Below are 26,551 nucleotides of genomic sequence, written 5' to 3' on the forward strand. Positions count from 1 at the left end.
TTTCCCCATAAATACTTACTGAAAATATGGATTTCCAAGAGAAAGAAAGATAACAAATACAATACAACCTATCATTACATTATTAATCATCTGGCTAGCTTCTTTTCTCTATTGGGATGACACATTATAAGAGAGGGGGAAAAAATGTCATAAAACACAAATTCAAAAAGTCTGACATAGGATTTGTTTCTTCCGCAAAAATCTTTAAAAATTTGGAGTGTGTCAGAGACTGATATACTGTGGTAAAATTGAATGTAATGGACATCTATACTAGCAGCAATGTAATGACCCAAGACAATTCTGAAGGATTTATGGAAAGGAACACTATCCACATTCAGAGGAAGAACTGCAAGAGTAGAAACACAGAAGAAAAATAACTTCGTGGACACTTGGGTTGATGAGGACAGGATTGGGGATGTAGACCTGAAAAGACCACACCCATGTAACTATCAATAATGTGTAAATAAGTCTTGACTGACCACACCAGTGGAAATGCGAATTAGCTACGGTGGGGAGGGAGTCAGTTGGGGGTTGGGGGGGGGGGGGTGAAGGGTAAAGTAAAAACATGACACGTAAACATGGAAATTTTTTCTAAAAATAAAAAATTATTAAAAAAAAAATTTGGAGTGTGTGTATTTGTGTGTGTGTGTGTGTGTTTGCCATTGAAACTATGCTACCACACATGATGAAAAATATCTGAATGCAGATCAAAGCATCCCATCTTCCACTTTCTTTCATGAGTTTTTTATTGTATCTACGATATGTGTCTTCTATCATAACATAAGCAATATGGAAATATGTATTACAAGAAAATACTGGTATAACCTATTTACTACCTTGGGGAGGGGTGAGGGAAGGGAGTGAGGGAGAAAAATTTAAATCCTAAAATTTTATTATCAGAAAATTGTCAAAAACTGTTTCTACATGCAACTGAAAAAATAAATAAAACTGTTAGCAAATAATTATGATATGAGACAAGTTAATTTTAAGAACAGACTAAGACTCCTTTCTATTTTCATAAGTCAAGAATAAAAGCAAGTGTCAAAATAACAGTTAGAAAATATAAAGAATAATGTTGAGCTCAGGAACAAAACTAATAGGAGATGAGCTTTTCTAGTTCACAAGAAAGATGCAAACACAATCTTATCTGTAAATCAGTTCTTGCCAGAGATGTTTTCTATTTAAACTAGCTATACCAGAAGAGAACAAGAAAAAATAGAATAAGTGGAAGAACCAGCTTGAAATGCAAGACACTCAAACGTGATTAATGCTAACTCATTGCAACTCTACATACAAAAGTAAGTCTGAAACGTAGAATTTTGTTTTAGCACACATGTAAAACACTGAGTCAAAGACAAAGCTATTGCTTGTAATCAGCTACTTAATAAAACTATAAATGATTTATTGATTATGACAACAGAAACAGGAACACTAAAATACCAACATTTTAAAATATTTGTTTAGTATACATTAAATAGATTAGTTCATATTTATGGACAAAGGAAATATGGGTAGAAAAGTAAGCCGAGGCCAGATTGTATAGGGCCTAGTAAGACATACTAAGGTGTGTGGATCTGCTTTCTAGGCAGGGTAGTTGTTTAAAGTAAGCTTTAGGAAGTGGACCATCTGGGAAAGAGAACTGATTGTATTCAGAGTAGAACTCCAGGCTCTGATACTTCCCAAATATGAAATTGTGACTGTTTTATCATCTTTAAGACTGGAATAATAACACTTGTATTATCTTTAGGACAGAATTGTTGTGAAAAGAAAAGGAAAAATAAATAAATAAATATTTGTTTATGTTTGAATGAACTGATATGATACCAAAACAAAAAAAAGCATAAATGAGAGAATATATGTGACTACAATAATACAAATGATACCACTAAAAGAAAGCTGAAATTAAGACTAAATGCAATGATTAATATTGGTTCCAGAGGGCAAATGATATCACATACCTTCCTCCTTTCAATATGGGGGAAGCTATGGATGTTGAGGGTTGCAAATACTGAAAGATTCCTAACTCTGTTGATTAGTTTTTCTTGACTGTTTTCTTTGTTACAAGGAAGTATTCTAGGGAGCATATTAGGAAAGGTCTGTGGTATAAAAAAAAAAAAATCAAAAAAACTTAACTTAAATCCAATGTTTGCTTATTTGAGAGACTTAGACTGCTATAGATCAGTTAATAGTTCACCAATTTAAGGTCTTATTTAGACTAAAGACAATATATTTTAACTTAGTTATACTCCAGGGGAATACAGGGAAGAATTCATTTTGTGGCTATATCACAATACATTAAGACTATATCAGAGGGGCAGTTGAGTGGCTCGCTGAACTTAGAGCCAGGCCTAGAGACAGGAGGTCATTGGTTCAAATCTAGCCTCAAAAACTTCCTAGCTGCGGGACCCTGGGCAAGTCACTTAAACCCACTGCTTAGCCTTTATTGATCTTCTGCCTTAAAACCAATATACAATATTGATTCTAAATATGGAATGTAAGGGTTAAAAAAAAAATTTTTTTAAGACTAAATCAGAGGGGCAGCTAGGTGGTTCAGTGGATTGAGAACCAAGCTTAGAGACAGGGGGCACTGGATTTGAATCTAACCTCAGCCACTTTCTAGCTGTGTGACCCTTAGCCCCCACTGCCTAGCTCTTACTGCTCTTCTGTCTTAGAATTACTTCTTTAGGACAGAAAGTAAAGGGTTTTTTTTTTTTAAACCTATATCCAAAGTTTCCATTCTCCTAATCTCCAACTTGAAACAAAAACTCCTCTCTTAAACATCAATATTGGTGCAAGAATAATAATAATATGTGACTGAACCACCATCTCCAAAGAACAAATACTAGGGGTGACGCCACGTGCAAAAGAGGTAACAGATTAATGAAAATAGAATTCAGTGTATTAGTAACAATGACTCTCTCACAAGTAGTAGTATAAGGAAATATGAATTGTTTGAAAAAGTGAATTTGCCATATAGAAGAGCAAGGGACAAAAGTCAAGCAGCCACAATGAGGAACTTTGCTCATGAAATATTAAGAGACTTGGAGGAAAACCTCTTGCACACAAAAGACAAGTCTAGAATACTTAGAAGGTATGATTAGATTCCAAAGGAGAGTAACAAGAAGTACAGTTCTCAGTCTCACTTGACTCCTTAGAGACCCTATCATTATTTAATCCTATCCCCAACTAAGATGTATACTTGGCATTCTGATTACATTTCCTACAGACATGCAAATAAATTATATTATGATACATTGAATACAATATGGTTTAAACTGGGTTTTGCTATTAGCATGTATAAAAGGAGTTTTGACTTTGAAACCACCTATTCTGTTCTCTAGACCTCAGTTTCCTCATCTGAAAAATGAAAGGAGAAACAATTCTTTCAGGCATTAAATCCTATCAGTCAGGAATGTTGCTAAAATGAGATCTGATAGGTGAAAGGAGAGATTAATTTCCACAAGAAAGTAGAAATAGTTTTCTCCTTTGAAAAATAAAATGAGTGAAGACACTGAGAATGCTTCATCTTCAAGCTTTAGATGAGGATCAAAGTAATTTTCAAAACAATGTCTCAGTATTTACCCATTTTTTAAAAACTCTAGGGTTAAATTTTTTCTTTTTCAAAAAGCAGCATTTGCCAATTAGTTACATCTAAAGCACCAAGGATAAGACATTAATCCTAAAAGGTTTTTTTTTTTTGGTGATTGCTCACAAATAGGTATTTCCTTTAGACTCCCAATAAAGGATCTTTTTACATAAAACTATATGTGATTAAAAAAAAACAAAAACTCTCACCTTCCTTCTTAGAATCAATATTGTGTAAGTAAGGGCTAGGCAATGGGGGTTAAGGATCACACAGCTAAGAAGTGTCTGAGGCCAAATTTGAACCCAGTACCTCTGGTCTTTAGGTTTGGCTCTCTTAACCACTGAGCCACCTAGCTGTCCTTTGTTGTATTCTTTAAAAAAAAATCAACATTCTGAATAAAAACTGACAATCTGTATGCCCAAAGGGCTTTAGAAGAATGCATGTCCTTTGATACAGCAATACCACTATTGCGTTTGTATCCCAGAGATTAAAAAAAAAATGGGAAAGGATCTGCTTGTACAAAAATATTTATAGGTGTGGTGGCAAAAAAATTGAAAAATAAGAGGAAGTCCCTCAATTGGGGAATGGCTAAACAAAATGTGGTATATGATGGTGTTAGAATACCATAGTGCTAGAAGGAATGATGAACTGCTTGATTTCTATAAGAACTTGAAAGACCTTCATGAACTAACTGAAGCAAAGTGAAATGAGCAGAACAAGAAGAACCTTATACACAGAAACTGAAACATTATGGGTCGATCAAATGTAATTGACTTTGCTACAAAAAGCAATGCAATGATCCAGGACAACTCTGGGGGACTTATGAGAAAGAATGTTATCCACATCTAGAGAAAGAACTGTGGAAGTAGAAATCCAGAAGAAAACATGATTTATTACTTGTTTATTTGGGTATATGATTTGGGGTTTTGGTTTTAAAAGATTACTTTATTATAAAAATGAGTAATAATGAAATAGGATTTGAGTGATAATATATGTATAACCCAGTGAAGTTGCTTGTCAACCCTTAGAGGGAAGAAGAAAGAGGGGATTGAAGAGAACAAGAATCAGGTAACCCTGGAAAAAAATTAAAAAATAAAAATATTTTTTAAAAAAGAGCTGATAATCTGTGAGTTTTAAGTCAGAAAAGTATAGAAGACACAATTAGAAGTATTTGAAAACTAAATATCCTGAAGTTCCAGGGAAGCAATTCTGTATTTTGATTTAAGGGACTGATTTAAATGGGTCCTTAGCACTGGAATTTGTAATTTATAAACCATACTTGCCTATGGTTTCAAAAAGACCACATATTTTCATCACCAGTAGGAAATTAAGCTTGGGTCTATCAAATATTTAGAAACATAAAAAGACATAAAATAGATCTGTAAATCTATTTACAGTATATTCATAACTCAAGTAATATACAAAGGAAAGATGCTACTTTAAGTTTCAAGAAAGTCAATTCAATCTTATATGCTTCTACTTTCACTTCTTTTTTTCCTTCTCAATCTCAGACATTTCTAGCCTTACATTAAAAAAAAATCCTCATGCATGGGTTGAGGTGGACATGATTGGGGATGTAGACTCAAAACTACCACACCAATGCAACTATCAACAATTTGGAAATAGGTCTTGATCAATGACACATGACAAAACCAGTGGAAATGTGCGTTGGCCATGGGTGGGGGAAGAGGGGGGGGGGGGGGGAGGTGAAGGGGAAAGTAGGAGCATGAATCATGTAACCATGTTAAAAATGAATATTAATAAATGTTTGAAAAATCCTCATATTATAGTAATAGCGTAATAGGATTAATAATATATTACATAAATCTCTCTTCTGTCTTTTGTACTTTCTCAAGTCTAATTGAAATCCAAAAGCTCCAATTCATGAGTTTCTACTTGAAAAAGTGAATATACACATTAGGAGATATTTTAAGAACAGACTAAGACTCCTTAGTACTAAGTTTTAGAGAGAGTGCTGGATATGGAATCAGTAAGATATATGTTCAAACTCCATCTCAAAACAGTTTCTAGTTTTATGATCTTGGGCAAGTCAATGAAATTCTCTCAGCCTCAGTTTCCTAATGTGTAAAATGAGATTGAATTTGATAGCCTCTAAAGTCCTTTCCAACTGTTTTGCTCTGTACTCCAATATCCAGCACAGTGTTGGCACATGGTAAAGCATTTTACAAATGCTGATTAATTAAATCTATAACCCTATTATCTTATGGCTTTTAGTTACAAATATTTAAATAGTAATAAATATCCTTTTATCCAGGTTTAGAAAATCACAAGGCATTACCCTCATCTTCCCCAAAATATAGCCATTCTGAACTCAAAGAGTCAGCCCCTTGGCAAATAAACTTGATCAACTAAACACTATATTACATAGATATTATACTATATTATATTCAATTATAAATATTAATTATAAATTTTATCACCTAAACCTATCCAATAATGAATAGAACTGGAGATAACTGGTCACATTTCTTATTACAATAATTAGCTACATACAATTATCAATCAAGTAAGCTGAGACACTTAAAAAACTATTTAACTAAGACATTACTTTTTTTTTTAAAAGAACTTACATTTATCTGTAATTTCATCAAAAACTGCAGCCTTCTGTTCGAACTGTTAGGAAAAAAAAAAGGAAAACAGAAAATCATTCATCTGGTTACCTGGTTACCTATCATGTCTTTTTGGCATCATCCACCCACAAAGGTGTGGTTTTTTTTCAACCCAGAAGGATAAATATACACAATAATCCATATTTATGGATATTTCAGCTGAAAAAATATTTGAAAGGGAACAATGTTACTAGTACTGAGGTCCCTATACATAACATAACATATCCTCTCAATGAAAAACTATTAATTAAAATCCTTAAATGATACTTAAATTTATGCCTATTTATTTCAAAGGGCAATAAAAAATTAAAAGGGAACATCTAAGTAAAAGAAAAATAAATATATGCAAGTTGCCAATATTTTTTAAAGTTCAGAATAATACTTTGAAAAATATACACAATGGATCATGCTTAGAACAATTTGATAACTATCGAGGATGTGCAATTTTAACAAAATGGAAAACATTACACTTCATTTCTACTACACCACTGTCTAAACCAAATCCTACCACCAGCATTCTGCAACTTGGCATGTACTAGAATTTATAACATAATTAAATAATTGCAGAAATTAAATGAAATTTTATCTTAATATTGATAATAACTTGGGGGGGAGAGGTTCATGAATTGACCCTGAACACATCTCTTCTCTCACAGCCTCAGTTTCCACACCTATAAAATGAGGGGATTCAAACTAAGTGGTCTCTAAAGTATCTTCTAGCTAATCAACTATGCCAACTAAATTAAGAATTAAAATGTTTTAAAATTATTTAGTAATTAAGTGAAAAACTACTTAACCTTATCAAATTCATTATAGAAGCCACTAGCCAAAGATACTTTTTAAGACTATCCTATGCCCATTTTGGTGCAAAGAACATTTTGTTTGCTTTGATACTACATTAAAAATAATTTAGTAACTTGAATTCTATTATTGTCAATGAACAGTTCTCTTACAATAAACAACTCTCCCCTCCAACATATTTCTAACTAACATTCCTTAACAACAGCTTTGGTGTTTTCAACTGCAAATCTATACAGAAAGATTTATATATCAGATTTAGAATCATAAGGCTCCTTAGATCAACCCTCTGATTTTACAAATGAGGAGACAGAGGATAAGTGACTTGCTCAATGTAAAATATTAAATAGTACAGCTTCAAACTCAAGTCCAAGTTCAACAAGCCCTATCCATAGCTGAAAAATTTATCAGCTTTAACCTTATATAATTTTATACTTCAAAATTCAAAGCCAAGTTTTGGTCAATGAATGTTCTACCTCAATGCACTGTAAATTTTATGATGTATTTAATCAGTCACTTAGTTTCCAAAATACTCTTGAGGATAAACTAAGCACTTTGGAAGGCATATTACAGCTAGTGAGAATATCTAATTTGCCACAGCAATTTAGATTATTTAGAAAATGTCTTAACTCAAATATAATTGAATTGATTGTCATAAAATCCCCAAACATACAAGCAATTATAGGCAAGCTAGACAGTTAAATCAAGAGTAACTTGTCATAAGTCTCTGCCTATCTTTAAGTATTTCCAAGAAAAGGCATATAAAACTAAACAGTTTTTTTGTTTTTGCTTTGTTTTTAAAATAAAGGCCTTATAATATTTAAAAATCAAACCCTGCTTCTATCCATCCTCAAACTACACTTCAACTCTATTAACCAATGTATTTTAATGGCATACTACCAAAAAATAGTTTAACATTTACATCACACTTTAGAAAGTACTTTGCCAACATTATTTCTTTTGATCCTTATAATCCTGGGGGACAAAAAGTACAACAGTTAACAATCATTCAACTAACAATGGGGCTTGCTCTGAACCAGGTTCTGAGGATACCAAGAAAAGCAAAAACAGTGACTGTCCTCAAGAAGTTCATATTCCAATAGGAAAAAGCAAGTCAACTATTATTAAGCACCTACTAGGTCAGGCAATGGGAATATAAGCATATCCCTTCTTGTAAGGAACTTGCATTCTGAGTCAAGAAATACATATAAAATACTTTACAAGGGCGGGTGGTGGTGGTGGTATAGATGGCTCAGTGGGTTTGAGAGCTAGACCTAGAGTTGGAAGGTCCTTTCTTCAAATCTGGCATCAGACTTCCTAGCTGTGTGACCCTGAGCCAATCATTTTAAACCCCATTTGCCCCATTTGCACCCTTAGCATTCTTCTACTATAGAACCAAAATATGGTATTGATTCTAAAATGGAAGGAAAGGGTTAAAAAAAAAAAAAAGAAACTTATCTACACACTACACAGTAGTAAATGACCACAGTAACCTAGGGTTCAACAAATCCAAAGATCCAAGATTTGAGCAAAAACTGATGGAGAAACTGGAAAGCAGTTTGGCAGAAACCAGGTACAGACCAACATCTCACAACACATACCAAGATTAGATCTAAATGGGAACATCTGATTTAGATATATAGGGTAATATCATAAGCTAATTAGGGGCGCATTGAATATTTTACCTGTCAGATTTATAGATAAAAGAAGAATTTATTACCAAATAAGATAAAGGGCATTACAGGATGGAAAATGAATAATTTTGATTACATCAGATCAATGTTTTTGCACAAACAGAACCAAAGCAACCAAGAGCAGAAGAGAAGTGGGAAACTGGGAAAAAAAATTTTACAGTATTTCCAATAAAAGTCTCATTTCTCAAGTATACAGAGAACTGAATTAAATTTATAAGAATACAAGTCATTCCCAATTGACAAATAGTGAAAGGATGTGAACAGGCTGTTTTCAAAAAAAGAAATAAAAGCTATCTATAATCACACAAAAAAGTTTGAAATTATTTTTGACTTGAGAAATGCAAACCAAAACAACTCCAAGGTACCATCACACACCTAGCAGATTAGCTAACATGACAGAAAAGTGAAGTTACAAATATTGACGAGGATGTGGAAAAATAAAGGCTTGTAAACTCCATTCTAAAAAGCAAATTGGATCTACTCCCCCAAGGGCTATAAAACTACATAACCTTTGACCCAGCAATACCACTACTAGGTCATAAAGGATCTATATGTACAAAAATATTTATAGCAGCTCTTTTTGTGGTGGCAAAAAATTGGAAACTATGGGATATGCTATAAAAATATGATGCGCAGGATATTTTTAGAAAAGTCTGAGACTTACATGAACTGATGCAAAGTGAAGTGAGAACAATGTTACTGTCTGAAAGGGTGGTTACCAACTGTTAAAAGAGTAAGAGGATCAGGGAAGGCTTCATGAAAAAGATGATGCTTGAGATGCATCTTAAAAGAGAGGTACTTCATGAATCAGAGATAACTAGTTACATCCACATTTTACAGTTGAGGAAAAGGAGGTTCAGAAAGATTAAGACACTTCCCAAATCATAACACAACTAGTAAATGGAAAACCAAGAATTCAAATTTTAGTCTTCTGATTCCAAGTCCAATATTCACTATACCACACTATTTCTTTCCCATTACACATGTGGGTACAATGCTAGGCAAACGGGGAACAAAAAGAATAAAACACTCTGCTCCCAAAGAGTTTACAGTCCAGACAGACAAAGTATATATGGTGACCTGCCATTTATCCACCACAAGGAACAGAAATGTCTATTTTATACTACTACACACATAAGTGATCAATAGTTGTTGAAAAAAATACCAAAACTTTTGTTTCTAACCAGTGAAGGATTTTTTTTTTAAGAAAAGGAATAGTATAATGAAAAGAATGGCAAACTTTGGTACCAGAAGATCTGGGTTTAGTAAACCAGTTATGCTACTAACTAACCATGTGGCAAATCACTCACCCTTGCTAAACCAGCTTAAGTGTTTACATTTACAAATGACTTGGATTTATTCTTTAGGTCTCCCTATAGAAGGTTCACTGCCTCAAGATGCTATGCATTTTTTGAGTTCTTTTATCTGTTGTATACTTTTTCTCTCGGTCCTTCCTGCTGTTATGTTTTTGTTTCTGGAAGCCTCCTCTAATGTTGTAGAATTTTTGAAGCTAGAAGCATCATATCAACTTTATAGATAAGGAACCTAAGGCCCAAATGTTAGGTGATTTACCCAATGTAATACTAAGTAGTGGTAGAACTAAAAGTCATTTTTCTGAATTCCATTGAGCACTACATTCAATCTACTACTGTAGCCTACAGTTCTCTGAATAGATGCTTTATAATCTGCTGCTTCTAAGTGTCTTTGGGATTGGGAACTAGATAAGTCAATTTTGGAGAATTATGTTTGAAATGAAATTTAATAGGCTGTGGGTGACAAAATGAAGTCTCTCCTATAATCATGAATGATCACCTACTTCATTTCTTTGGACTGTTCAGAGGCTTTTCCACAGTCTTCCTGGTTCTTGACTGTATCCCAGAGTCAAGTTATCAGAAAGGAGATGGTACTATATATATATATATATAAAAGCAATGCCAAGAAAGACAAGTGCCATTTGAATAGTACAAATAATATGAATTATAAGAATCCATGACTGAAGAGATCACTGAGAACTGGAAGAGTCAGGGAAGGTTTTAACATCTAACCTTGGTGGACTATCATTTTGGTTGCCTCTATTGCCTGGAATTCATTCCACCTCTTAGAATCTTTCCTTCCTTCAAGGTTCAACTCATACTCTACCTCCTATGGGAAATGATTCACTATCTTCCTATCAGTTAAGTGCTGTTTTCTTTCTTAAATTATCATGCATATATATTTATTTACTTTTATGTAGTTTCATAGTTTCCTCTAATAGAAGGTAAGGTCAAGGGCAAAGTCTACTTTTCATTTCATTTTTCTTTGTATCCATAATGCCTTGCTTAATACATTTGCTTTGCTTACTATATTAGATAGACAGAATTGAGCTAATAAGCTACAAAATATAGGCATGATAATCATACAGATTAGAGCAGAGGGGGGCATTCTGGGCTAGAGGCAAAGGCGGATGGATGGTAATTTACAAAGTATGTTCATGATGTAAAGCCCAGTGGAACTGCTTGTTGGCTCCAGGAAGGGGGAAAACAGGAGGGGAGGGAAAGAACATGAATCATGTAACCATAGAAAAATATTCTTAATTAATAATCATTTGAAGAAAAAATAAAGTTAAAAAAAACAGATAAAAGTATGTTCATAGTCAAGGGATACCCTAATATTATCCAAAGGCCTTCAGATGCATAAAGAATAGTTGAAAAAGTCACAGCCAGAAGCATATGTAGATATTTGTGGAGCAGTTTTTTTGTTGGGTTTTTTTTGTTGTTGTTGTTGTTGTTTTTAAACCCTTAACTTCTATGTATTGGCTCATAGGTGGAAGACTGGTAAGGGTGGGCAATGGGGGTCAAGTGACTTGCCCAGGGTCACACAGCTGGGAAGTGTCTGAGGTTGGATTTAAACCTAGGACCTCCCGTCTCTAGGCCTGACTCTCAATCCACTGATCTACCCAGCTGTCCCCTGTGGAGCAGTTTTAGTTAAAAAATGAAGTCCAGACCCATTGAAGATTTTTTGCAAAGGAAACAAAGTAATGGTAGGGTAGTATTAGAGATGATTAAACAGGTGGCATAGTAAATGTGGAAGATTACAAAGTTATAATTTTGACAGTGAAAATAGAATGGAAAATATACATTTAAAGTTGATATTCTCTCTCTCTCTCTCTCTCTCTCTCTCTCTCTCTCTCTCTCTCTAAAAACAAAGGCAATGAGGGTCAAGTGACTTGCCCCGGGTCACACAGCTGCGAAGTGGCTGAGGCCAAATTTGAACCTAGGACCTCCCGTCTCTAGGTCTGGCTCTCAATCCAGCTGCCCCCTAAAGTTGATATTTCAAAGAAAAGCAATGGGACATTGTGAATGACTGAGTAAGAAAACAGAAGGGATAAAGGAGCATAAGATTTTAAGTCCAGGTCAATATAAAAGGATGCCCATATCACTGACAAATATAAGTTAGTTCTGCTATAACACTTGTTTTGAAAATGAAAATCTATTCCAATTCAGTATATTCGATATATATATATATGTTCAATTCAATTTGTTCAAAATATATATATTTTAATTCAATATATCCAATTGATAATATTAGGAGATAATTTGAACATAACACAAATTTTACCTCATTTTCTCATGCTCTATTTTGACCTTGAGAACACAGAAACCTGAATTACTTCAAAATTCACAAGTTGCAACTCTTCCAACACTTACTTTTTTCAGGGTAAAATGCCATATTCATTTTATCGCCTCTAATGCAAAGGAGCGGGGAATGGAAGAGGTCTAGTCCCTACCTCCTCCCTCCCCAATTCTGCCTTCATTTTCTCTCTCTCCTCCACTTGAGTTTCAGGCAGAAGAGGCCTAGTCTCTCCAGTAACTCTTGACTTTGATAGCCCAGCCTGCTTGGGACTCAGGGGGTTGCATGAGCAGCAGCCCAAGGTTGCAGACACCACCACTGTTTACTGCAGTTTTTTATTTCTCAACTATTTGACATGTAAAAGGCTATGTTACCATTTTTATTATGTTCCTCTCTTTTTTCTGTATCACTGTTGATGTTTTTGAATGTTGTACTTTAACCTGATTTTTTCCCATATGCTGTGTGGTTTTTATTGCTCAATTTTACATAGCATGATGATTTTTAGGAATGAATATGTCCCATTATAGCTCTAGTGATTGTAGTGCAGTCAAGAAAGCAACTTGTTTTTCTCGGGGAGTAGAAAATCAGATTAACTATCTAAATTCTGTTATCCAATAAATAGCTAGGATTCTCTATTAACAGGCATGTAACAAACTCTACAATTATAAAAGAAGCTTGTATGATTTTCCCTATAACATGGAGCATTGTGATATTGAATGTTTTTTTTCAATGAAAACATTACAGAATTATGTTGATGATAGTTTTATTGCTGAACTTATACTCTAATCCTCTGAAAAATGATTGCTATTTGAGAAACTCTACAGAAGTTAATGCCACAAAGTTTGGGATGCTAACAAAGGACTGTCAAAAAAGTATCCAGAAATCACTCTTCATATAAAGCAATTATGTTAAAATTCAATACTGACAGAAAAACATTTAATTCAGAGATTTTTGTTTATGAGGTCTTACAGATTTATCAAACATGTTCTGATACAGATAGTTGAAACCACTACACAAAAACAATAAAAAAAAAATTTCTTCCTCAGAATTAATGTTTTAAATTAAACTAATCATATTTTTAAAATGAAAAATCAAGCTTTAAGTAATAAAGATTCACAGTTTCATGTAAAACCATCTTTTAACTTATACTATCTTGGTTATATAAATGCTCATGTTATTTGATGTTTGTTAAATTCAAAATAGAAAAAATAAAATGTTTAAAAATTAGGATATTAAAAGTCTAGGCTAGAAAGAAAAAAAATTAATTCCATACACTTAGTAAATAAAATCATTCCATTTTCTATCACATAAGCATGGGTGTAGAAATAAAAAGAATACACGAGAACTAACTCATTAAAATGATACATGGACATAAAGAGATAAAGACTATAAGGATGTAATTAATAAGACATATAAAGTATATGCCTATAAATAGGTATCTCTTTTACAAATGAATCTAAGAAAAAGTATGCTATAGTGAAGAGCAATGAACTTCTAGTCAAAGCCCTGAGGTGCAGTCCTTAACTCAACTATGAACTAATAACCTCATGAGTTAATTTCTCTTATCCTCAGTTTCCTAATGTGTCAAATAGGAGTATTCAGATTTCTTAAGAGGATCAAATGAAACTATGTATTTAAAACACTTTGTAAATATTTTAAAGGCTACATAAGCACAAGCTGCTATTCCTACTAACTTTTGAAAAAAATAAAATGAATTTTTAAAAGGAAAAAGTCTCTAGTTTTAAAACCTTTCTGTGATTTTATTTTTCCATTATATGAAACTGTAAATAATACATTTTAACAGAAAAAAACCATGAAATATAACTATATTCTGATATGTAAATCACTCACTATTTATTAGTCTAATATCTATTCTATTCTTTAGTGGTACATGATTTACTCACAACTCATTAAACATTAGGAAAGTTTAAGAAACATGAAGTATCTTATGTTACTTATATTAATAAAACCATTTACATCTGTGACATCAACATGATAGTCTCCCTCCACCAATGCAGATAGCAATCCCTGGACATCTACAATAATCGAAGTTCATGACACTGCAACTAATCAGGTGTTGAGCCTCTCTACAAACTTAAACTAATATGGGTTTTGGAAAAAAGGTATGGTTTTACTGCTATCAATACAAAATACAGTAAAAAGTAAAAGGCCAAGATTCCCCTAAAAAATAAGACAGGAATAACTTTTTTAAAAAATATTTTTAGTCTCTCAGATCTTTTTATTTGTTTATTGGTCCATAAGCTAAAAAACTGTCAGCAAATGCATCTAGAAGAAAGGGATCCAACTTAAATCTTATTATGATAGTAGCAATAAAAGTAAATATATAATTCCTAAAAAGTATACAGTTGGGGAAAAAAATTACCTCAGTTTTCATACATCTTTTCCAACTAGGGAAACTCAAAAAAGACAATTACACAGAGACCACCAGTGTGGTATACTGCACTATCACATTAGACATTTTTGATATGTTGGTAACAGCTATAGAATTTTTTTCTTACTCAAAACTTTTTTGTCATACAGGATGGAATAGTTCTGAGTGAGATTATGGGAAAGAATAAAGTAAAAAACAAAAGGTAAAGTAAAAAACAAATTACATCAAAACAATGTAATTTTTTGAAAACAGAAATCATATATTCACTAAAGCAAGAAATCTAGGAGATATTCCATGAAGTTAGGTCAGTTTTCTAAGATGTTATATATATATATATACCTCAAAAAAAAAAAAAACCTCCATTTCTTTTTTAAAATTTTTCATTCACATTAGTCTCCGACCAGACTAAATTAGTGAAATTCCAGTGTAGAAACATGGAATGGATCTAGTAGTTTACAGGCCATAAAAATTAGATTGATATAATGCATTAACAACACAAAAGAAATATTTAAGCTAGAATGCAATATTGGTCTTAAAATACTTCCCTGATATTGAGAGAATACAAAAATTGTATTTGACTTAATCATATTTTTTACTTTGTTTTTAAACTAAGTTAATTTTGTGAAACGGCTGTTGCATAACTGAACAATGTAAGGGTTAAATTAGGAGTTTGACAAAATAAGAGAGCACATTTTAATAATTTAAGTTTTAATGAGAATATAGTAGAGTTGTAAATTAATATTATCCCTTTAAGCTAGAGAAAACTTCTAGCAGCTTTTAACAATTAACAATTTAGTTTAATTAAAATTGAGATAGTAAAATGAATATAGTATAGTAAAGAGGTAGAGAAAGAAAATTTCCTAATGTCTATGCTAGTTAACCTATAACTACCTATAATTACTATCTAAAACTGCCTTTACCTGTAAATAACAACCATCCCACAAAGTTCCAGCCTAATCAAAATCAAACCAATCACTGTTTAATCCAACCCCAATTGGGTCTGTCAACAAAGACTAGCCACCTTCCAAAAAGTTCAAGAAACCAAAAAAAACCTAACAGCCCAAACCAAAAGCCAAAACCCAAAAAGCCCTCTCAGTAATCTCAGGCCTGCTTTTATATTCCAACAACTAAACACCAACCACCAACCCAAAACACTTAGTAGCCAACTGCTCCGCAACTGCCAGCCCTAACTGTCAGCAACTGACTCCTTTTATAACCTTTTCCTACCTCACTTCCTTTCTCTAGGGTTCCTCCTTCTTGTTTCTATGTTTTATACTTCCTGTCACTGTGGGCTGGTTAATCCATTTATATGGTAAGAGGACGTCCAGGTCCCCCATTAATTTAAAAAAAGAATTTAAAAATTCCTTTTTATAATCCCCCCCTGTGATCCTTTGGGAGGCTAGTCTCCCCAATGGATCAGTTAAAACATATCTAACTTGTATACTTCTAAAAATCTTCTAGTTAAAGGTGCTTATAATATTACACTAACTAATATAAAAATATAATAATAAAGAAAAGGGAAATAAAAGAAAAAGAAAGCAAAACCAATGGTAGGTAGGCGCATTGACAAAAAGCCAATTGGGGGCAATCCCCTTTGGCATAAGAAATTTACATTAATTAAATGCATTCAATCCCCTTCTGTTCAATGAACACTTCCCACAGTTCACTTTAGATCTTCTGATGCAGTGTAGGTTTCTTTATGGCAAGTCTTAAACAGTTCATTTTTCTTGATTCACAGAATTAACAAATCCTAAAATTACTCTCAAAAGATTTCAAATCTTGGATTTTACAAAAATACAAATCCCAATTAAAAATAATTACAAATTACAATTACAAATAATACAATCCTACATCTTAGAATTTATGAAAATCATACTCTATGAAAAATAAGAATCTAGAGATATCAATTTAAATCTAACAGATACTACATAAAAAAGTATACAATCTAACAGATAATACGTAAAAAAGTATACAATCAATTCCTCTCCAAAACAGGTGTTGACCAACATTTATAAGACTTTGTAATTTATATACTTATTTTAACTTTTCTTTGTAGTCTTATGTAAAAATATAACAATAATAAGTTCTAAACAGAATATATGCCAGTACACATATTTAAAACAAAATACAAATTCTATAATGTAATATAAATTATAAAGTTACTAATTGGCTAATGGATGCCTAAAAACTCATTTTGTTACAAAAATCAAAAAAATTATTAATACTGGTATCATGTGCTTAAAGTACACAAGGAAAAATCAAATATCCTAAAAGTAAAAATGCCAGAGTTCAACGTCAGTGAAAATAGTGTCCAGTTGTCTCTGTAGTTTTATCTTCAATGCATGTGACAGGATACAGTCAATCAGTTTCAATGGAACGTACTTGATTTAGTGGGAGCAATGTATCCACAAGGTCTTTTCTCCAATTTTTATACCTGTTCGAGTGGTTAACAATCCTTGAAATGGACCTTCCCAGGTTGGTTGAATTGCCCCTGTGCACTGGAAGTTCTTTATACATATTTTGTCTCCTGGGTTTAGATCACAAAGGGAAAAGCAATAGGTCCTGCTTGTACTAGTGCTCCAGATTCTTGAAGTTCTCCTAATTTTATATGTAAATCCCATATATAGGAAGCAAAAAAAGTATCTCCCCCTAGCAATGATGTGTATGCAGGGGAAAAAGGCTTAAAAAGTTAAAATTAATTCAGGCCCTTCTAAGACAGCAAGTTTTGCAGCAATATCTAGAAGCTCCAGTTTCTAAGAGGCAACCATAATAAGTATTTCCAACTTTCAGGGTTACATACATTACTATGTTGGGGAGAATGGACTGGAATAACTTTTGTTAAGATATCAGTGTCTAGGAAATGAAAGGTTTCATTCTCTGGTTCCAGAGTCCTTTCTCCCCTCTCCAACCTTCATAAAGATCTTTGGCCATTTCTCTAAGGTTCCTCTGAGGAGAATTTCCACTCTAAAGTATTGCGTGAACGAGCCCCATTTCGGATATATTGCTGTAAATTATCATTTGCCTCATTTGGATTAGTATTTCTAAATGTATTTCTATTGTTGTTATTACTTCTAAAGTTGTTATTCCTAGAGTTCCCGTTTATTTCTAAAATTTATGTTATTGAGTACCTGGTTCTGCTTTCTACAGTTTAACATTACATGACCACTTTTTCCACAGAAGTAACACACTGGTGTTTGATGTGTGTATTCTTGCAAAGAGGCTATAGCCACTGCTCAATTTACTTTTTCTCTTTCAATTTCCTAATTTCTTTCCTCAATGTCTCTATTAAATCACTATTCTCTCCATCTTTCTTTTCATGGCCGTTAAATACATAAACTGCTACTCTCCTCAACTCTTCAAAGTCCATGCCAGCCCAATTCGGACAATAGGTCTTAAAATAACCTCTGACCACTTTACAACAGTATTTCACAAACTATTTCCTTATTTGTCTGACATTCCTTTCTCTAACAAGATCCAGGTCTATATATCTACATCCCAGCTCAATAAATCTATCCATCAACTGAGATGGATTTTCATTGAGGTTTTAAGATTTTCAAATTTTGTCCATATACCAGGTCTATCAGAGCAAGCTCTCATTGTAGTTAATAATGACTCTCTAGCCTGGCAGAGTCTTGTGTAATCTTGCTCATTGTTGGGGTTCCATTTTGGGTCTTGTGGAGGCCAATAAATTGTTCTCCTTCCCTGAGCCTGATTGACAAGAGAGAGAGAATTTTATTTTTTCTTTCTGTCAAAAAAAAGCTTGGAGCAAATTTTCAATATCAATCCATTTGGGATCATATGCACAAAAAATGCTCTCTAACTTTTTAATAATCACAATTAGATTATCCTCAAAAGAAGAGATATTTTGCTTGAATCTCTCAATATCTTGGGGGGGGTGAATGGTGTATGATGCCTTAGCAAAATTACATCTTCACTCTTACTAAAGGTGGGTACTTCTTTTAAGGGGAATAGGCCTATAACTGAATCATTTTTGGTTTCTGCCTCTTGTCTTTTTTTATTTGAGTTGCCATAGAACAGATAATGGATGTAGACAGGGAAATAGGCCGAGTGGGAGGCGTTTGGGTGGATTTGGAGATAGTTAGAACAGGATGAGAAGCAGCTGAGGTGGTTTTAGTATGAGCAGAATTGCGTGGAGCAGGGCTGGACAGAGACTGAGTTGGCTCTAAGAATGAGGGAGTTGTGAGAGATGAATCTCTCTTCATATTCTGGGGATTTTTCAAGCCTTTCTCAATGCTTTTTATGTAAGCCTTGAGAACCCCAAACTCTCCTCCAGTTTCTTAAGGACACTCAAGTTATTTTCTAGTTTTTCTTTTTAGTTCAGCAAAACTATTATACTGTTTCTTCCTGAGGAGGAAATGGCAAAATGCCAAGTCTCAACAGTGCTACGTAAAGCCACTGTGTAATATTCGGTTGGATAATAAGCCATTTTAGATAGACAAGAAATAGCATTACAATTTGAATTAGACTACTCAGAATCATAGTTAATGTAATTATTAATTTTGTTTACAGTTCTACTTTCTGTCAGTAGATGGCGCTGTTTAACATAAAGGATCAACAGCTGTAACAGAATTAACTGTTAGGAACTTGACTTAGGGATAGTTTCAGTAAAAAGTAAGGAAAATGATCAGAAGATTGAGGGTTCGTCTCCTACCTGACTTGCCAATTAAATGTAAGTGTTAAAATAAGGGGTTTGACAAAATAAGCTTTTAATAATTTAAGTTTTAATGGTAGTTTTAAATTAATATTATCTTTTTAAGCCAGAAAAAAGAAAACTTCTAGCAGCTTTTAGCAATTAACAATTTAGTTTAATTAATATAGAGATAGTAAAATGAATATGGTAAAGGAGAGAAATACAGGAATGAGGTAAAGAAAATTTCCTAATGTCAAATCTAGTTATCCTATAACTATAACAACCTATAATTATTACCTAAAACTGCCTATATCCACCTATAACTAACAACTACCCCACAAAGTTCCAACCCAATCCAGTCCAATCAAAACCAACTCCAATTAGGTTTGTAACCAAAGACCAATCACCTTCCAAAGAGTTCAACCACCAAACCAAAAGCCCAAAAACCCTCTCAGTAATCTCAGACCCATCTTTATATTCCAGCAACTAAATACCAATCACCAACCCAACACACTCCCAGCAGCCAACTGCCCCACAATTGACAGCCCTGTCAGCAACTCATCCCCAACTGACTCCTTTTATAACCTTTTCCTACCTCACTTCCTGTCTCTATGGTTTATACTTCCTATCACTGTGGGCTGGTTAATCCCTACACATCTATATGGTAAGACAACCTCCAGGTCCCCTGTTAAATTAAAAAAAGAAGAATTCCTTTTTACAACAAATACCAATTGATGAATGTCATGACTTTGGCATCATTTTCACACTGCTAAATAAATAACCCAAGTTTATGACCCCATCATTTCTTATGTTTTGTTTTGAAATATTTAGATCCTGAGTTTACTGTTGTCTTTTTATATAGTATACAAAATACTAACAAAACTTTATTCATTCATTTATTTATTTTATTGTTTGTTTGCTTGTTTGCTTGCTTACTTGCTTGCTTACTTATTTATTTATTTGCTGTGAATTTCCAACCAAGTAAAATACCTGATTCCACATAATATAATAAAAGGATTGTACATACAAATACACAACTTTATTACATGAAACTTCCTTTTTAAAGATACCTCTTTTCTTTCTTTTCTTTTTTGTTTTTTGGTCATCTTTTCACTATTTCCCTTTTCCATCCTATTCCCACCACTGGTTAAAAAAAAAAACTCTAACAAAAAATACGTATAATCGTTAAATAAATTCCTACATTGGCCATATCCAAAAATGTATTATCAGGTGGTCAAAAAGTATATAGTTTAGGGCAGCTGGGTAGTTTAGTGGAGTGAGAGTCGGGCCTAGAGACAGGAGGTCCTAGGTTCAAACCCGGCCTCAGCCACTTCCCAGCTGTGTGACCCTGGGCAAGTCACTTGACCCCCATTGCCCACCCTTACCAATCTTCCACCTATGAGACAATACACCGAAGTACAAGGGTTTAAAAAAAAAAAAGTATATAGTTTAGAGATTTTGGGGCCATAGTGCTGGACTGCTTTCAAAAATGGCTGGACCAGTTCATAACTCCACCAACAGTGCCCAGTGGGCCCAGGTTCCTTCAATTCCTCCAACGGTTATTCTCTACTATTGTAATTTTTTTGAAGTTGATAGTTGTAAGATAGAATCTCAGAGTTGTTTTAATTTTCATTTCTTTGATTAGTAGTGATTTGAAGAATTTTTTTCATATTACTGGGATTTTTTTCCTTTTGAGAACTGCTTGTTCATATCCTTAGAGTATTTACCTACTGGAGAATGGCTATCATCTTTATATTTATGTAACTAGGTTCCTTATATAACCTTGGCTATCAAACCTTTCTTACAGAAATTTGTTACAAAATGATTTTTCCCAATTACCTGTTTCCTTTCTAATTTTAGCTTCTTTGGTTTACTTGTGAAAAACTTTTCAATTTTATGTATTAAAGAATTGTTCATGTTATCTTCTGTAAATTTCTCTAATTCTTGTTTCATTATGAATTCTTCCTATCCAAATCTCTAATTTTTTATGATATGGCATTTTATATCTGAATATAAATATTGAATGAATAAATAAATCTGAATATCATGAATTCAATTGGAGCTTATCTGAATATATTTTGTGAAGAAACGTTGGTTTATTTCAAACTTCTGCCATATTGCTTTTAAGTTTTTCCAGTATCTAAAAAAGTTCTTGAAAAGAAGGGAAATAGAATAAGAAAACTTACTCAGTCACAGCTATCACTCAAAATTGAGAGAAAATGTTTTATAATTTAATAGGGACTTTAGAATTTGAATAAGAAAAGCATTACGATAGTCATTTTTCCTAATAAAAGTCAGTGGGTAAACTACCTGCAATTTGCTTCTGAAAATCCTAGATTAAAACATGCTTCATTAGCAGTTCTTAGTAGTAATAGGTAAAAAATAATTTTCAAAGCAAAAAAACTTTATGTAAAATGAGTACTAAAATATTATACTTCTCTGAAGTACAACAAAATAATCTAACATACTACAAAGCCACCAAATTATTTTCAATCCAAGGAATATGAAGCAAAGCACCAATTTCATTGGAAGATATTTTACTTAAAACTCCTTGGAAGATACAGCAATTATCTATAAATTTTACATTAAATATTTTAACATCAGACTTATAAGTCATCAAGGATATATTACAAACCTAGAATATAAAAACTTGGTTTAAATAGACCTTTCCTATATGAATACTAAAAATCAGTACAAACATTTATTTTTAAACAATTACAATTTATATACTGGCATGATTAAAAAAAATACTTTGCCAAACAAAGGCTTTCTGCTAACAAATCATCACCATAAAATACTAGCTAACATTAATAGAAGCTTTGAGATTTTCAAAGCACTTTTTATCTCTCATATCACACTGTATTTGCTATAAAATACACTATATTTAAAATAAATATCTGAATACTATTAACAACTCTGTGTTGTTATATCATTATTATCCCTATTTTAGAGAAGAAAAAACCACAGTTTAAAAAAGTTAAGTAATTTGGCCAAGGTCATACAATTAGATAAGTGTTTAAGGCAGGGCCTGAATTCAGGTTTTTCAGATTCTAGGGCCTTGCAAGCCTCCAGGTATCTAACTGCCTTAACTGCCACTTTGAATAGAAACATCTGCCAAAAGGTAGAGCCAGGATGGCAGAGGAACAGGAAAGTGTACAGATAAGATCTCACTCACAATTCTTCTATCAAGACCTAGAAATGAACTAGAATAGAGGGGTTGTGGGAAGAGAATCACAGGATAGGACATTAGATGATGAACTGTTATATGCAGATGGTTCTCCTCAGAAGACTGAGTGTTCTAATGTGAGAGATGAATGGTGACAAGACCTGAAGGTAATGATATGGGATTTTGGATGAGAAAGGTTTACAAATTATTTATTCTTTTATTATTTATTATAAGTATTAGTTTATTATTATTGTACTAGCTACAAAGTGCCTTTGGATGTTGACTAGTGAAGTAGCCATTAAAAATTTACAATATATATTTGTAAATAGAGAAGTATATGTGAATAAGAAAAATGCAAAGAGATTATATTTTATTAAAAGATGATCTATTTTATTTTACCACATTTTGCAGATATAAACATTTAAATAGTTCCATCTTGCCAACAGTTGTTTCTTGTTCATAACATATACAAAGGTTTTAAAAAGAAGCTGTTAATGGTTTCCTTTTTTCTTTTTGTAAATTAATAATGAATAAATTTGTACAATGAAAAATGTTTTTAAGATATAAATTAATATATCAATACTAGAAACTATTTGGAATTATGCAAATAAAGTGACTAAAATGTCCATATCCTATAACCCAGAGATTCTATTATTTATACTCCAAGGGCTTATATCACTGTGCTTACATCACAAGGAGAGTGAAAATTTATAATGGCAAATTTTTGTGGTACCCAAAAATTGAAAAACAAAGTAAATGCCTATCAATGGGGAAATACAATGACTACAAAAAAGTAAATGGATAGCATATTTAAATAAAGACAATGACTACAATAATGTAAATGCAAAGAGCCATGCTAAAAAAAGAATCAAAAAATAATGCTGGGGCAGCTGGGTAGCTCAGTGGATTGAGAGCCAGGCCTAGAGACAGGAGGTCCTAGGTTCAAATCCGGCCTCAGACACTTCCCAGCTGTGTGACCCTGGGCAAGTCACTTGACCCCCATTGCCTACCCTTACCACTCTTTCCACCTATAAGTCAATACACAGAAGTTAAGGGTTTAAAAAAAAATAAAAAAAATAATGCTGCAAAGTTGCTCAGAATAAGCATTATAGAAAAGTAGAGATATTAGAAGATACTTTCAATATACCTCTTTGCAGAGATTGCATGCACAGCTTTTTAAAAATGTACTGATCAGTTAGTTATACTGATTTTTTCCTCTTCTTTTGTCTCAAAAAAAAAAATTGTTATATAGTGTGTCTCTTCAGGAATGATAGGGGGAGGAAGACTACAGGGAAACAATGGTGATATAAGAAGCAAGATATCAATAAAAGCATTTTTAACAGGATTTTTTGAAAATGTAGCAAATGGAATCCCAATTGGGAAATCCAAGAAAAAAGTCAGCAAATCTCTTTTCTAGTTTAAGTTAAATCAAGGGTTGCCTGAATTTAGCCTTTTAGCAAATAATGCAACAATTGTCCTTACATTTATTTACAATCATAAATTCAGATTTTTAAATCAAGCTTTTATCTTATCAATTTTTTTCCTCCCTCTACTCATTACTAATTTTCAAAGTAAAAAAGTTGCAACAAAAAAAAGGTTGCTTTACAATTCTTCAAGATAAAAAGGGCATCTCTGGGTTGCTGCTCCCTGACTAGAATGTGGCATCATGGGAAGGGATCATTAGTTATTGCAGCCAAACAACATGCCCCCCCCCAATTTAAAATTTCACAACACAAACTTACATTATTATCTATTGAATCCCTTTTACCAAAAAAAAAAAAGTTCAAGCATTTATGCCTATCTTAAAAGTAATCTATGTAAATTAATAGACAGAAACAACAAAGAAGTAGGCTGTCTGCAAAATACCTGTAACAGGAAAAGCATTCAATAGAAGGAGAATTATAGAGTATCATATTTAAGAGCTGGGGAGACAGAGGTAGAGGGGGGAGCACAATAGAATTCTAGCTGTCTTTTTCTATAGAGCCCCCAGCAGCTCTGACTTTTATCTGCTAATTTCATATAAGCAAAGATTTTTGCAGGGCAGTAGTTGAGGATTGATTATATTTACACTGTTGTATAAGTATTACAGTAGGGGGAAATGTGATACAATTTGCCACTTTTCATTTATTTTCAAAACAATATAAAGACTGTCAGAACCACACAATCAATCTTAGTTGCCTCGTTTAAATAAAATTTAGCAATACAGAATTTAAGTAAGACTATAATAAACTTTAACACAGATAGGGTTGTATAGATATGAGTGCTAGACCTGGAGTAAGGAAGACCTGAGTTTCACTCTGTCTCAGAAACTTACTAGCCCTGTGACTCTAGAAAAGTAACAACTCAATTTCCTCATCTGTAAATAAGGAAAATAATAGCAACTACCTTCCAGGGTAGTTGAGTGTTCCACTGGATAAAGTGCCAAGCCTGAAGTCAAGAAGACTCATTCATCTAAATTCAAATCTGGCCTCAAAGACATACTAGTTGTGTGACCCGGGGCAAGTCATTTAACCCTGTTCGCCTCAGTTTCCTCATGTGTAAAATGATCTGGAGAAGGAAATGGCAGTATTTTTGCCAAGACCACCCTAAACAGGGTCACAAAGAGTCACATAGAATTGAAACACCTGAAGAATTGTTGTGAGGATAAAATGAGAATAAACTTTAAAGTTTAAATATAAATGCTAGCTATAAATAAATTCCCAATTTCTTTCCATGAAAAAGAGAGAAGGCCTTGCCTAAAGTTGCCAAGCTTTTGCATTTTATTACAGAAAATAAAAATTTATTCACTTTAAGGAAGAGAAAAATAACTGAAAAAATTAATATAATTATCTAACAATTTCTTTTAAAGGAAGTTATAATAAATGCTCTAGACAACTCTGGCTTTACATGTAATCTAAAAAGAAAATCCATGATTCCCTAATTCTATACCTTAAATATTTCATATTACCTGGAAAATGTTATGCAATGCAATGAATGCTAAGAGGACTGTGACTATAATATTTATTATAACATTTAATAGTCTATAAGTACTTTAAAGAAAGGACAAAACAGTGGCTAGAAAACTGTAAGATCAGTTTTAGATATTTGGTTAAAGTGATTTTAAGTTTAAAATTTCTGTTTGGGATCTTTTAATCACAGTGGCCACTATTAGGAACTTTAATTATATAGAAAAGGAATACCAGATTAAGACTATAATTATATTAAACTATGTGTGCCAAATCAATATAAAGAAACAGAAATAGAATAACTGTCTCCAGCCTGTGACTACATTTACTGATGATCTAAGGCACAAAATATAAATTTTAATCAAATTAAGTTTAAAAAAATTTCAATTGCTGGCAAAATTACAAAGTCATTTACAAATGCAAAATGAAAATTTTAAATATAAAAACAATCTTTACAGTAAAAATGTGATAATTGAAACAATTCTCCCCCAAATACTGTCTTATATACTTAAGGGAGAAAATTAAATTATTATGAAGCACTTTCCAATGTGCTCCTCTGTACTGCATCTAATAGTGTTCCAAATTTTAAATTACTTACTGACAGCAATCAAATTTTTCTCACTATGCAAAGATTTGTGTTAGAACTGATTTGAAAAAAAAAATTAATTCAAAATATATTAAGTATCAACCATGTGTAAACTATAAGAGATAACAAGGAAATAGGGTATGAAGGAGTCTCTCTTGTAATCAAGAAACTTGGGTTCAAATCCTGCTTCTAACACATACTAACTGAATAAGCATGGATAAACCATTATTTAATCGCTTGGTGCCCAAGATAACTCTATCAGTTCTATATGAGATGATATTCTGCAATGGCTAAATTAATGAAACTGAAAGTATGGATCAAAAAAATATTTGATACTATGTTTAACACTGTAGATACTATGATAAAGACAAAATAATCTTGGCATAAAGTAGCTAATTAAATCATATAGGGTGACACAATATATACCCAAATAAGAAGACACAAAGTTTATGTAAAATTATATAAATTAGAATGCGTGGGGCAGAGTATTGAGA

This window comes from Gracilinanus agilis, chromosome 3, assembly GCF_016433145.1.
Source record: "Gracilinanus agilis isolate LMUSP501 chromosome 3, AgileGrace, whole genome shotgun sequence".
Classification (NCBI taxonomy): domain Eukaryota; kingdom Metazoa; phylum Chordata; class Mammalia; order Didelphimorphia; family Didelphidae; genus Gracilinanus; species Gracilinanus agilis.